The following is a 13194-nucleotide window of genomic DNA, read 5'->3' on the forward strand; positions in this document are numbered from 1 at the left end:
AACTAGGTGGCACACACCTGTAGTCCTAGCTACTTGGAAGGTAAAAAAAAAAAAAAAAAAAGAAAAAAAAAAAGGCAGAGGGAGGGAGGGAATGAGTAGCTGGAATTCCAAGTTAATCTTAAGCCATTTTCTCCTGGCTGTGAGGAGGAAGTAGACCTCCTTAGGAGATAACGCGTCTCCCCACAGGACACAGAAAGCCTTTAAACAGCCCTTAACGGAATAGGAGCGGGAAGGGCTTTAGAAATTATCTCAACCAACTCTCCCATGTTAGGGACGAGGAAGAGGAAGCTCAGAGAGGGGAATAATTTGCTCAAGAATGAGCAGCTGTGGAGAGGCGGGTTTGAGAAGAGAATCTACATTCACTCATCCACTCATTCATTTAACAAATATCTATTTAGGACCTACTACATGTTAGGAACTGGAGCTACTCTGGTGGATAAAAACAGTTCCGGTTCTTACCCATATGTAGAAGTCACAGCCTTGAGAAAGAGGCAGTCATCAAACAAATCATTGCAGAAACAAATGTGAAATTCAGCAGTGACCGGTGTTAGGAAGGAGAAGTACTTGGTGCTGTGAGAGCATAGGCTGGGGGGATTTACCTGGATGGGGGGGATCAAGAAATGTATATATATATATTTTTGAGACTACAGAGTCTTGCCCTGTCCCCCAGGCTGAAGTGCAGTGATACGATCTTGGTTCACTGCAATCTCCACCTCCCGGGTTCACTGCGATTCTGCCTGCCTCAGCCTCCCAAGTAGCTGGGATTACAGGCATCCACCACCACGCCTGGCTAATTTTTGTATTTTTTAGTAGAGATGGGGTTTCACCATGTTGGCCAGTCTGGTCTTGAACTCCTGACTTCAGGTGATCCACCCACCTCAGCCTCCCAAAGTGCTGGGATTACAAGTGTTAGCCACCGCACTCAGCCAAGCAGTGCACTCTTGAGAGAAAGATGCTAGAACTGAGTGCTGAAGAATGCCTGAGAGGTTGCCGGGTAAAGGAGCAAAGGCCATTTTAGGCAACTGGGTAGAGTGTGGTGTTAGATGCGGAGAAATAGAAGTGTCAGAGGCATTTGAATCAGAGCAACTCCACCTTGAGTGAGGACTAGGAACATGAGGCTGGGACTTTCTGGACTGCATTTCCAGAAAGTTCGCTATTTCTAGCCTCTAGATGTTTACCGTTAAGGGGACAAATTAATAAGTTTACTAAACAAACCCAGACTTGGGAGTGTCCTGATATCCCAATATCTTGAGAACAGAGGCATTTCTAATTTTGTTTTAAAGATAATAATATCAATTCTTGCAAAATACAGTAATTAATATAGTAATTAAGAAAACTTGCTTTTGCTTTGTATCGTGGACTCACCCTGATTCCTTTACCTCTCTTGGGGTCTGGATTGGGACCCCTTTCCTGTAACAGAAGGAGAGAACAGAACCTGAAGCACCATGTAGGCCTTGATACAAACTTTATGTTTCTTCTTCTTTTTTTTTTTCCAAGACATAGTCTGGCTCTGTCATCCAGGCTGGAGTCCAGTGGCATGAGCTTGGCTCACTGCAACCTCCGCCTCCCAGGTTCAAGCAATTCTCCTGCCTCAGCCTCCCGAGTAGCTGGGATTACAGGCGCCCGCCACCACACCTGGCTAATATTTTTGTATTTTTAGTAGAGACGGGGTTTCACCATGTTGGCTAGGATGGTCTTGAACTCCTGACCTTGTGATTTGCCTGCCTTGGCCTCCCAAAATACTGGGATTACAGGCGTGAGCCACTACACCCGGCCAACTTTATCTTTATTCCAAGAAATGCTGAAGGGTTTATCTGATTCCTGTTCCCATTCCTCACCTTTAACCACACTGACAAATAAGGACAAGGGAGAGAGAAGGCAGATTCAATTACTATCCATGAGAAATCCAAAGGGCAACACAAACACACACACACACGCACACACACACACGCACACACACACACATACACACACACACTTAGGAAAAAATTCCTTCACTTTTCTGCCACATCATAGTTTTCTAGCAACCTGGCTGGTCAACTGCCTTCCATTTCTCTGCAAGCCTGATTTGTATGTGCACAGTACATGTGTGTGTGCATGGACGCACACATACACTTTACATGCACATCTTCATCTCAGCAAACAATGTCTTGACATTTCTGATACAGGAACTACAGAGCTTATTCTGATTAATCTCATGAAATTCCAATTAGTTTACCCACTTGGGTCATTGAATCCACAATTACTTGCTGTCATGATGCTGAAAATAATGCCCATCCTGGCTTCTCCAAATGACGACAATTCAATGGCGAGGTCTCTCCTGGTGTGATGAAGTTCCACTCTCTGCTTCCAGAAGTTAGAGAAGACCCAGGAGTGCCATTCTTAAGCCACTTTGGAAGGTCTGTGCTGCAACCTGCCTGCCTTGTTGAATGTTGCTCTTCTGTATCTACCATGTGTGTCTGGTATTTTGACATCTGGGGTCTTGCTGACCCTGGAGAGACTGGCCCTCCCAGGGCTGGCCAATTTGCCTTCCATATGCAAATTAACCAAGCCCATGCTTATAACCACCCTCAACTCCCATTATCAAGCAGTTTCACTTTAGGCCATTATTCCCTTGTTATAAACACACCAGGACCAGGTCCCAAGCAACTAGAGATCACCCTTACACCGAAGAGCCCACTGAAATTAGTCACATTAGCCAATCCTAAGCCTGTTTATCCTACCTCACCTGCTCCTTCCCACTGAAACCCCACAAAGGCTCTTGCCCACATTTTCTTCCCACTCCCCCTGCCTCCTGACCCACCCTGGTGCTTCCCCTGTGGCCCTGTAAGGCGTGGCATGCCCCCTCCTCTCCCCTGGAACGGTGCGTAACAAACTACCTTTTCAATGGCATCCCTGAATAATAAAACCAACATTTAAAAACACCTTCCTCACACTCTCTTCTTTCATTTGCTTCTGAGAAACCCCACTTGAAAGCTCTCTGGCCTCCCTGGCATGTGCTAGCTGGAAGGCACAGGCTTTGGGGTCTGGCTGACCTGAGCTGATAGCTCCACTGTGCCCCTTTCCAACCGCTGGACTGTGAGTCTCTTATGTCACCTTCTCCACCCATCTGGAGAAATGAGGATCATGGCGTCTATTTCATAGGGTTGGCTGGGGATTACATGAGATAATGCCAGCCATGCATCTAGCCGAGGACCTGGGACAGGGGTTTGCTTAACCCACATTAGTTGCCTTCAGTGAACCGAGAGCCTCCTTTGCTGCCTGCCTCTGCCTGCCAGTTTTATTGTTCAGTCACGCAGGAATCTTGAGAAAACCCGTGGAAGATTTATTGTAAGCGTTTCAACCTTTGCTTCCTTTGTTAACCTCCATCCAACCAGAGCCTTTTATTTTCCCCTTCATAAGCCCCTTGCAGGCTCTGGCAGGTTCTGAAAGAGCACTTTTGATGAACTGCTTGGACCCAACACTCATCCTGGCTGCTCTCTCTTGCTGATGGCTCATTGAAGAGTGCTCCAAAGAGCACAGAACTTGAAAAAGGCATATCCCCACCCCAGAAATGTCAGGGTTTTCAAAATGAAATGCCAATGAACTGCCCAAGGGAAGAACCATGCCTGGCATGACCCAAAGTAACAGCAGTTCAGCGTCCGGAACATTACGGAATTTCAGTCAACACTCATTCAGCATGCGTGTACCAGCACCCCTCCGTGCTCGCCTGTATGCCGAAGGTGGGGACACAGTGGTGAACAAAACCCGGTCCTTTCTCTCAAGCAGTGCCCAGGTTAGCCTGAAGAGAGGAGGGTGGTGGAGGTTACTTATTGTGACAGCTAGAGGCTTCTCCACACAGTGCTGTAGCTGACATTCTCATGGTTTCCCTTTGTTTATCTATTCTATCTTGACGGAAGTTTTGCCATGTTTAAACTTCCAGAGAGCAATGAGAATGGAGGCTTCTGGAAGTGCTCTGGGGCCCTCTCTCAGGCTCCCCTCTCTTCTTTACCTATGCTCACTCCTTAGACGATCTTATGCTGCCTCTACCAAAGGCACGTGGGCCATTTTTCTGTGTCCCAAATTCAAATTGTAATTCAAACGTGGCTCTCAGAAGGATAGCATGTGTGAAAATCTTGTTTCTTTTATAAAAGGTATGAAAAAGAAAAATAAACTGAACAAAAACAGAGACATAATACAAAAATCAAAAAAGAAAAGAAAAAAAGACCAAAACCAGCACTAAACCTTGTATTTGATTCCAGAAGTTGAAGAGGGTGAATTATAATGACTTTCTGTTAGTGTGGAGAGGTGTGAGGAAAATGACACTCAGAATCAGAAGACAATGACTACTCTGCTAATGAGTTTAGAAAATAATGCTCTTTTTGCCTGTTTTCTCATCTCTGAAATGATTGAGTCTCTCTGTAGTAGAGAATCAAACTGTACAGCAACCAGTTGCAGTGCTGCCTGTGATGTTTGCTCTCAGCTCTTAAGATCAATGCCTCCGAGGAATCTCTGTTGCAGGAATGCTCATAAGAACCAAACTCTTGGCTCCGTTTTCCCACTTAGTGAAGCACTACGGCTGAACAAGAGAAAAAAATAACGGATAAAGAAAGTTCTCTAGCAAACGATGCCATGTATTGATGGGGTGTTTGGAGTTGACAAAGTATCGTAAACACTCATGTTAGCGCCTTTCATCTCCACGAAAACCTTAACAAATGGGCAGGATTTCTTCCCTTTTTATGGTGGAGCAAACCAAGGGCAGGGATGTAAACTGGCTTCACTGTCACCTGGCTGTTCAGTGGTGAGTAGAGACAGTGGTTCTGGCACATCCGACTTCAAGAATGGAGCTCTCATGCCCAGGCCTACCACTTCCTGAAAGAACTCCCGGAAATTGTCCCTTCTCCTTTGATTTCAGTCAAACCCTTTCTGGGAGTACATGGAACAGTTGGGAAAGTCTCATTCCTTTCTGTTGAAAGTCCCATAGCCAGTCATCACTGTAGTTGCTGATGCTACGACTGGGTCTCCTGCAGCCAGGGGACACAGGCTACAGAGGTCCCTGGGTGCCCATCAGTGGCCCCAGACCACTGCTCTTCCTGAGCACACCTACCACTTATGCCATCTTGCCTCCACACGAACTGTTTCCTCTGCTGGAAGACCTTCAGAGCCCCGCCTGTCAATGTTGGACTCAGAGTCACCTCCTTAGGAACCGTTAACTGATGCCCAGCCTGGTCAGGCAGCCCCTCCACACTCCTGCAGCACTCTATTACGCCTGCCAGTCAGGATGATAACCAATGATCTCATTCTCTTTCAGGGGCAGTGGGCTCCCTCTGCAGACATCATTTCTTTCTTTCTTTCCTTCCTTCCCTTCCCTTTCCTTCTTTCCTTCCTTTCTTCTTTCCTTCCTTCCCTCCTTCCTTCCTTCCTTCCTTCCTTCCTTCCTTCCTTTTTCTCTTTCTTTCTTTCTTTCTTTCTTTTCTTTCCTTTCCTTTCCTTCTTTCTCTTTTTCTTTCTTTCCTTCCTTCCTTCCTTTTTTATTTCTTTCTTTCTTTCTCTCTCTCTCTTTCTTTCTTTCTCTTTCTTTCTTTCGTCCCTCCCCTCCCCTCCCCTTCCCTTCCCTTCTTTCTTTCTCAGAGTCTCACACTATTGCCCAGGTTGGACTGCAGTGGACTGATCTCAGCTCACTGAAACCTCCATCTCACGGGTTCAAGTGATTCTCCTGCCTCAGCCTCCCGAGTAGCTGGGATTACAGGCACGCACCACCACACCCAGCTAGTTTTATCTATTTTTAGTAGAGATGAGGTTTCACCAGGTTGGCCAGGCTGGTCTCGAACTCCTGACCTCGTGATTCGCCACCTCGGCCTCCCAAAGTGCCGGGATTACAGACATGAGCCACTCTGCCCGGCCGACATCCTTTCTTCGACCATAAATTCCTATCAGAATTCCTCTCTGTGTCAGACTTCTAAGAGGACCTCCAAGATTCCCAAGCCCTGGTGTATCTCCCTATATAATCTCTCTGTGAAGATGAGCAGAACCTGGGAATATGATGGGATATCACGCCTGTGATTGTGCTGTGTTACAGAAGACTCAGGTTCAGCAGGATGAAGGGAGAAGTGCTCTTGCTGGCTTTGAAGAGGTGAGCTGCTATGTGGCAGAGAGGACTCCTTTGCAGGGAGTGGTGTGTTCTCTCTAGGAGCTGAGAAAAGCCCTGGGTCAACAGCGATCTAGAGAGCAGAGCTCTCAGTCCTGCAACCACAAGGAACTGAATTCTTCCAACAACCAATGAATTTGGAAAAGGAAGTCAAGGCCCAGAAGAGAACCACAGCATGGCTGACACCTGCATTGCAGCCTTGCAAGAGCCTGAGCACAGGTCCGCCATAACTGGTACCTGGGCTCCTGATCCATGGGAACTATGAGATAATACATGCGTACTGTTTGAAGCTACTTCATCTGTGGTAATTTCTTACACAGCAGTAGAAAACGAATACACTCCCCACGGAGATTAAACGCACAATGACGGACCTGTTACAATTGGATGCCATTTCATCTCCCATCAGGGATGCAGAAGAGCACAGTGGTTAAGAACGAACTCTGGGGTTGAGCTACCTGGGTTCAAATCTCAGTTCTGCTACTTACTGTTATGACTTTGGGCAAATTACTTAACTTTTTTGTGCTTTGATCTGCCCCTCTGTAAAATGGGTCTAGTAAAAGTATCCACCTGAACTAACTTACCATTGAACTTACTAAATGTAAACGCTTAGAACTATGACTGAAGCATAGCAAGGACTACCCAAGTGCTTGCTAACATAATTAGCAAATCAACTGAATTCGTGTTTACAAACACAGAAGGTCAACTGCTTCATATTATAGACATGGAAACTGAGCTCCAGGGAGATGAAGTGTCTCGTTTAAGGCCTCTAGAGGGACAAGGCCAGAGGGATAGGTCTAGATTCACAAACTAAATTTAACCATGAAGGTAAAGGCTCTGGGAGTCCATAGGATAAAAAGTCTCATCCTAATCCATTCATGAAGAAATCAGGCCTAAATCAAAGAAAGCAGTTTCAGGCTTCTCCATACGAGGCATACAACTTAAATTAGGTTTGTGGTGGCTCACGCCTGTAATCCTGGCCCTCTGGGAGGCCAAAGTGGGTGGATCACTTGAGGTCAAGAGTTAGAGACCAGCCTGGCCAAGATGGTGAAACCCCTCTCTCTACTAAAAATACAAAAATTAGCCGGCATGGTGGCGCACACCTGTAGTCTCAGCTACTCAGGAAGCTGAGGCAGGAGAATCACCTGAACCCGGAGGTGGAGGTTGCAGTGAGCTGAGATGGCACCACTGCACTCCAGCCTGAGCGACAGGGTGAGACTCCATGTCAAAAAAAAAACAAACAAAAAACAAAAAACAAAACAAGATACAAACAAAAAAAAACTTAGTTTTGTCTTTTTGCCTTTTTCTTCTGGTGTGACAAAGTCTCTCTGCTTGATGAAATATTAGATGAACTCTTGTGAGCTCTTTCCAACTAGACGTTATCATTGGGCCCTGTCGTCTTCAGCCTGCTGAGTTCAATTTTAGCAAGAATCCTGCTAAGTCATTTTAGGGAAAATCTCTCCCCTTTGACATCTGATCAAATTCTTTTTTTTTTTTTTTTGAGATGGAGTCTCGCTTTATTGCCCAGGCTGGAGTGCAATGGCCTGATTTCGGCTGGGCTCACTGTAACCTCCGCTTCCCAGGTTCAAGTGATTCTCCTGCTTCAGCCTCCTGAGTAGCTGAGATTACAGGCATGTGCCACCACGCCTGGCTAATTTTTTTATTTTTAGTAGAGATGGGGTGATTTCACCATGTTGGTCAGGCTGTTCTCAAACTCCTGACCTCAGGTGATCCGCCCATCTCAGCCTCCCAAAGTGCTGGGATTACAGGCGTGAACCACCGTGTCTGGCCTGATCAAATTCTTTATACCCCACCTTTGGGGTCTAAGTTCTTGGACTACCTCCAGCAATAATCCTGGTAAGTCAGTTTAGCAAGAACCAACCAACCCTTGACGTGTCCTCTGAATAATTTTGCATCCACTGACCCCCTCATTCCACTGGTTGGCTATCGATCTCCAGCTGTCCTTGCTGTATTCAGAGCTGAATCCAAGCGCTCTCTCGTCTTGACACATATTGTGAATAGTCCTGAATAAAGTCTCACTTACCGTTTTAACAGGTGTTAGAATAATTTTTTCCTTACTAGACGTCATCTGTCTTAGAAGCCTTCCATGATCCCCGGCCTGGAGTGAGCACCCTTCTCCCAAGCTCCCGTCACATCCTGGGCACCACTTCCCTTTACCAGCCTGTACGTCACTACTCACATACCCATCTGTCTCCCATGAGGGCAAGGATAGTGTCTTATTCATTTTCGAATAATTATCAGCTGGCACAGCTGTTGGACCCCAGCAACTATTTAAAAAAATGAACCAATCACTTGTTTACAGGAGGGTTTCTGTAGCGTCTAGTGCTGAACGCCAGACACGCTGTTAAAGCTCCACAAATATCTGGAAATAAGGGGATTCTTAAAGGTGTAAGGAGACAGTGTTATGTGTGGTCCTCTGCATCACAAGGGGGTTTGTTAGAAAATGCAGAATCGCAGGCAGCACCAATAGAGTCAGACTTTCCTGAGACCCTCACAAACGATTCATATACACATTCAAGTGTGAGAAGCACTGGTATAGGCCAAGAAAAGATAAATTCCCCAAGGACTAGGCATATTCTGACTACTAAAGTCCTTTCTAAAGCAAGGATTCCTTAATCTTGTATTTATCTGAATCCCTAGGAAACTACCAAGACAATTGAACACATGAGAATATACGATGGGGTAAAAATCAGTAAGCGCGAACTCAATAAGGAAAAAAAGAGAATGAAAGAAAACATGAGCACTGGGGCCACATGGGCCTAGGTTTGATTTTCAGGGCTTTTTTTATTTTTTATTTTTTGAGATGGAGTTTTGCTCTTGTTGCCCAGGCTAGAGTGCAATGGTGCTATCTCGACTCACTGCAACCTCCGCCTCCTCGGTTCAAGCGATTCTCCTGCCTCAGCCTCCCGAGTAGCTGGGACTACAGGCACTCGCCACCATGCCCGGCTAATTTTTTTGCATTTTTAGTAGAGATGGGGTTTCACCATGTTGGTCAGGATGGTCTTGAACTCCTGACCTCAGGTGATCCACCTGCCTTGGCCTCCCAAAGTGCTGGGATTACAGGCATGAGCCACGGCACCCAGCCAGGGCTCTTATTTAGAACCTCTCTGAGCTACTGTTTCCTTATCTTTAAAATATGGAGAATACTACATCGTGCTTCCCATTGCTGATTAAATAAGAAAATGTATATTGTCCAGCATACGTTTGTTCTCCATGATTCTCCAGCAGGAGTATGAAAAGGCTAAGATGCTAACTGAGCGGGGAACAGCTGGTCTGGCTGCGCCTACGTATGATGGGTTTGGGAACATCATGTGAGGCCAGCCCACAGACTCCTGTCTGCTGATTTACTCCATGCCCCCTGCCCTTATACCTCACACTCATTTCACTCCCATTCAGGAAGCTGTAGAGAACAGTCTTGGAGTCAGAGGGAAAAAAAAAAAAAAGAGTTTGATTTGTGGCTTCACCAATTACTCAATCTCACCAAGCCTCAGTTTCCTCATCTAGTAAATAATATCTTCTCATGGCCAGTCACAGTGGTTCACGCCTGTAATCCCAGCACTTTGGGAGTCCGAAGCAGGTGAATCACTTGAGGCCAGGAGTTCGAGACCAGCCTGGCCAACGTGGCAAAACCCTGTATCTAGTAGAAACACAAAAATTAGCTGGGTGCGGTGGCGTTCGCCTGTAATCCCAGCTACTCAGGAGGCTGAGGCACAAGAACTGCTTGAATCCAGGGAGGCAGAGGTTGCAGTGAGCTGGGATTGTGCCACTGCACTCCAGCCTGGGTGACAGAGGGGGACCCTGTCTCAAAAGAAAACAAACAAAACCCCCAAAAATCCCTTCTCTCATGGGAGTCCTGTAAGCTACAGAAGCAACAAATTTAGCACACCAGTGCTAGCCCAAGTGCTCCATCAATGGTAGCTGCGATTGCTTAAAGACAGCTCTGAACAATATTAGAACGTTGAAGGCAGATCTGTTGTCAAAGAACAGGATTACATCAAAGTCTTCCATCAATTTCTTTCTGCTGAATTAGACATGGGTTATGTTCAAATAACCCAGAGTTAATGAAATTGTGAAGCTCGGAATTGCCTTTTGCTTACTACAAGATGCACTAGACTGCAGAACACATCATTTACGTAGGTTTTCCTGGGATTCGGCGGTCTGAGAGTGATCAGCTGATTGTGACCCAGCACCCAGGGACCACCAAGAAAACAGAGGCATTTCTTAGAGACTTCTAAGTGGAGCTTTTTGCCTTGAGGCCAGAGTGCTAGGCCACACTGCACATAAAGAGGCCTCTATGCTCTCCCATTGCATTGATACTGGAATCAGCAGGGTGAGCAGTTTTCTATCACTTACGTAGAAGATGTTTCTGATCTTCTCAATATTAAATGTTGATCTTAACATTCATGGGAAAAGAAACCAAGTCACTCAGTTTTACCTAAATATTATATAATCTTTGGGGAGGGTGAAGATTCAAAGCTGGAATATTAATGAGCTAGATTATGTGGGCCCATACATAATGGCAAAAGTCAAGAATTTTTTTCTTTTTGAGACGGGGTCTTGCTGTTGCCCAGGCTGGAGTTCAGTGGTGCGATCTTGGCTCACTGCAACCTCCGCCTTCTGGGCTCAGGCGATTCTCCTCTCAGCCTCTCGAGCAGCTGGGATTATAGGCACCTGCCACTAATTTTTTATTTTTGTATTTTTAGTACAGATAATTTTTGTATTTTTAGTAGAGATGGGGTTTCACCATGTTGGCCAGGCTGGTCTGGAACACCTGGCCTCAAGTGATTCGCCTGCCTCAGCCTCCCAAAGTGCTGGGATTACAGGCGTGAGCCACCATGCCTGGCCCCCAAAAGTCAAAAATTTTTACATCACCATTTTGATGTATCTTTTCTCCTTGTATATCTGAGAAACTAAAAAAACTATGAAGGTTCACATTTATATCCACACGTAATAAACATGCATTCTAACACGAAAAGCATTTCAACCGAAACTGATGAATATACCTTAATAGCTGTTATAAAACTATTTTTTTTGAGATGGAGTCTTGCTCTGTTGCCCAGGCTGCAGTGCAGTGGCACCATCTCAGCTCACTGCAAGCTCCGCCTCCCGGGTTCACGCCATTCTCCTGCCTCAGCCTCCCAAGTAGCTGGGACTACTGGCACCCGCCACCACGCCTGGCTAATTTTTTGTATTTTTAGTAGAGACAGGGTTTCACCGTGTTAGCCAGGATGGTCTCGATATCCTGACCTCGTGATCCGCCTGCCTGGGCCTCCCAAAGTGCTGGGATTACAGACATGAGCCTTCGCGCCCGGCCTAGTTGTTATAAAACTTTTAAGCAAGTAGAAAATAATCACTTTCATTGTCTGGTAATAAGGCAACTAAGTGACATATTATAGTACACATTGCCTTAGGGACCCATCTATTGAATCATCTCAGAAATGTATACATCTTGATGGTAAACCTTCTGAAGCTGGCTTTTTAGCACTACCTGCCATAAAATTGTGTCACATAATATGCTATATAATATTAATAAACTCAAAAAATTACATATGCATACAGACATATGCATAGCCTTGTGTATGCATGCTTATTTTTCATTCAAAACACTGAACTAACAAAACAACTTCTGAATTTAACCCTTGTATTCTGGTTATACAAGACAATGTCATGTTTTATAAAAATACATGCTAAAGTATTTAAATTTAAAGGGGCATGATATCTACAATTCATTTTCAAATGTTTGAGGAAAAAACTATGAAGAGTATGTGGCAAAATGTTAACAAATGGTTAATCTAAATGTAAGGAATAAAGTTCTTTGTATTCTCCTTGCAATTTTCCTGTAAGTTTTCAAACTTACAGTTTAAAAAATAAATGAAAATAAAACAAAACTAAAACCGTTTATGTTAAAGTCACAAAGTGAAACCAGCCTTGGCATTATCTGTTTACTTTTCTGCTGTCTAGTGAATTGCACTTACATGAAAGTAGACTGTACCTAGTTCACTGTTGCATTCATAATGTCCATCAGTGAGTAGATGCTCAAGAAATTACTTGTGGAATTCAGAAAAAAATGATAAAAAGTGCAGTGAAATTACTGATGTCACTAGAGCCCTTATTTTCCTTCTTCAGCACCACTGCATTACTTACCCAGGAATCTGTCAAAGCTTTGCTCTCAGTGAGCCCTGTCAATCATTTCATGACATTGTCCTGGCCTCATTGATCAGATGGCCTTGGTACCATACCTTGGGAAACACTTTCCCAGAACTGCCTGGCATTTTTTCATTCCAGAAGACATTATCTCTTAAGACTATATGAATGTGTTAGAACAAACCAATGACCAAATCTATTAAATATTCACAATCAGAAACCCTCCATTTTTGTGGCACCCCCATTACCTCCTTTCGGGTATCACCAGTTATTCCTTGAAATTAAAGGACATTTCTCAAAAGCAGTTTGGTTAATTGAATGAAAACAAAGATCACAGTATATCCGACAGTAGATCCTATGGGTCTGAAACCTCTTAGAATGCATATGGCAGATAAGTGACATTCCATAAACTTGAATGGCACTAAGCTGAATAATAAACCCTTAGGGTTAAAAAAAAAAAGAGGAAAACAAAGTATATGAAGTACATGAAGATACGACTGTACAAGCCTGGCAGCTAAGCTGATTTCAGTATTGTATGTATGGGAAGGCAGTAGCACATTTTAGTGGAAAGACAGGGGTTTTTGAAGCCAGCCAGATTTTGGTTCAAATTCTGGCATTCCATTAGCAGCCTGTGTGATCTTGGGCAAGTCACATTAATTTCTCTGGGAGCTAGTTTTATTAGCTAAATAATGGGGATAATAATACCTCCCTTATTTTATAACATAGCTGTGAGGATCCATCATTGCCAACTACCATAGAAGTCTTGGTTCAATAAAGGGTAGTTCTTATTATCTCTACCAAGAGTGTGCAGGAGCTGTGTCTGAGAGGGGATTTGAATTACATTTCTTTCACTAACACAGAGCTCCCTAAAGGCCTGGTGACCACAAATGAAGCCTTAACTCAAA

Source organism: Symphalangus syndactylus, chromosome 18, assembly GCF_028878055.3.
Source record: "Symphalangus syndactylus isolate Jambi chromosome 18, NHGRI_mSymSyn1-v2.1_pri, whole genome shotgun sequence".
Classification (NCBI taxonomy): domain Eukaryota; kingdom Metazoa; phylum Chordata; class Mammalia; order Primates; family Hylobatidae; genus Symphalangus; species Symphalangus syndactylus.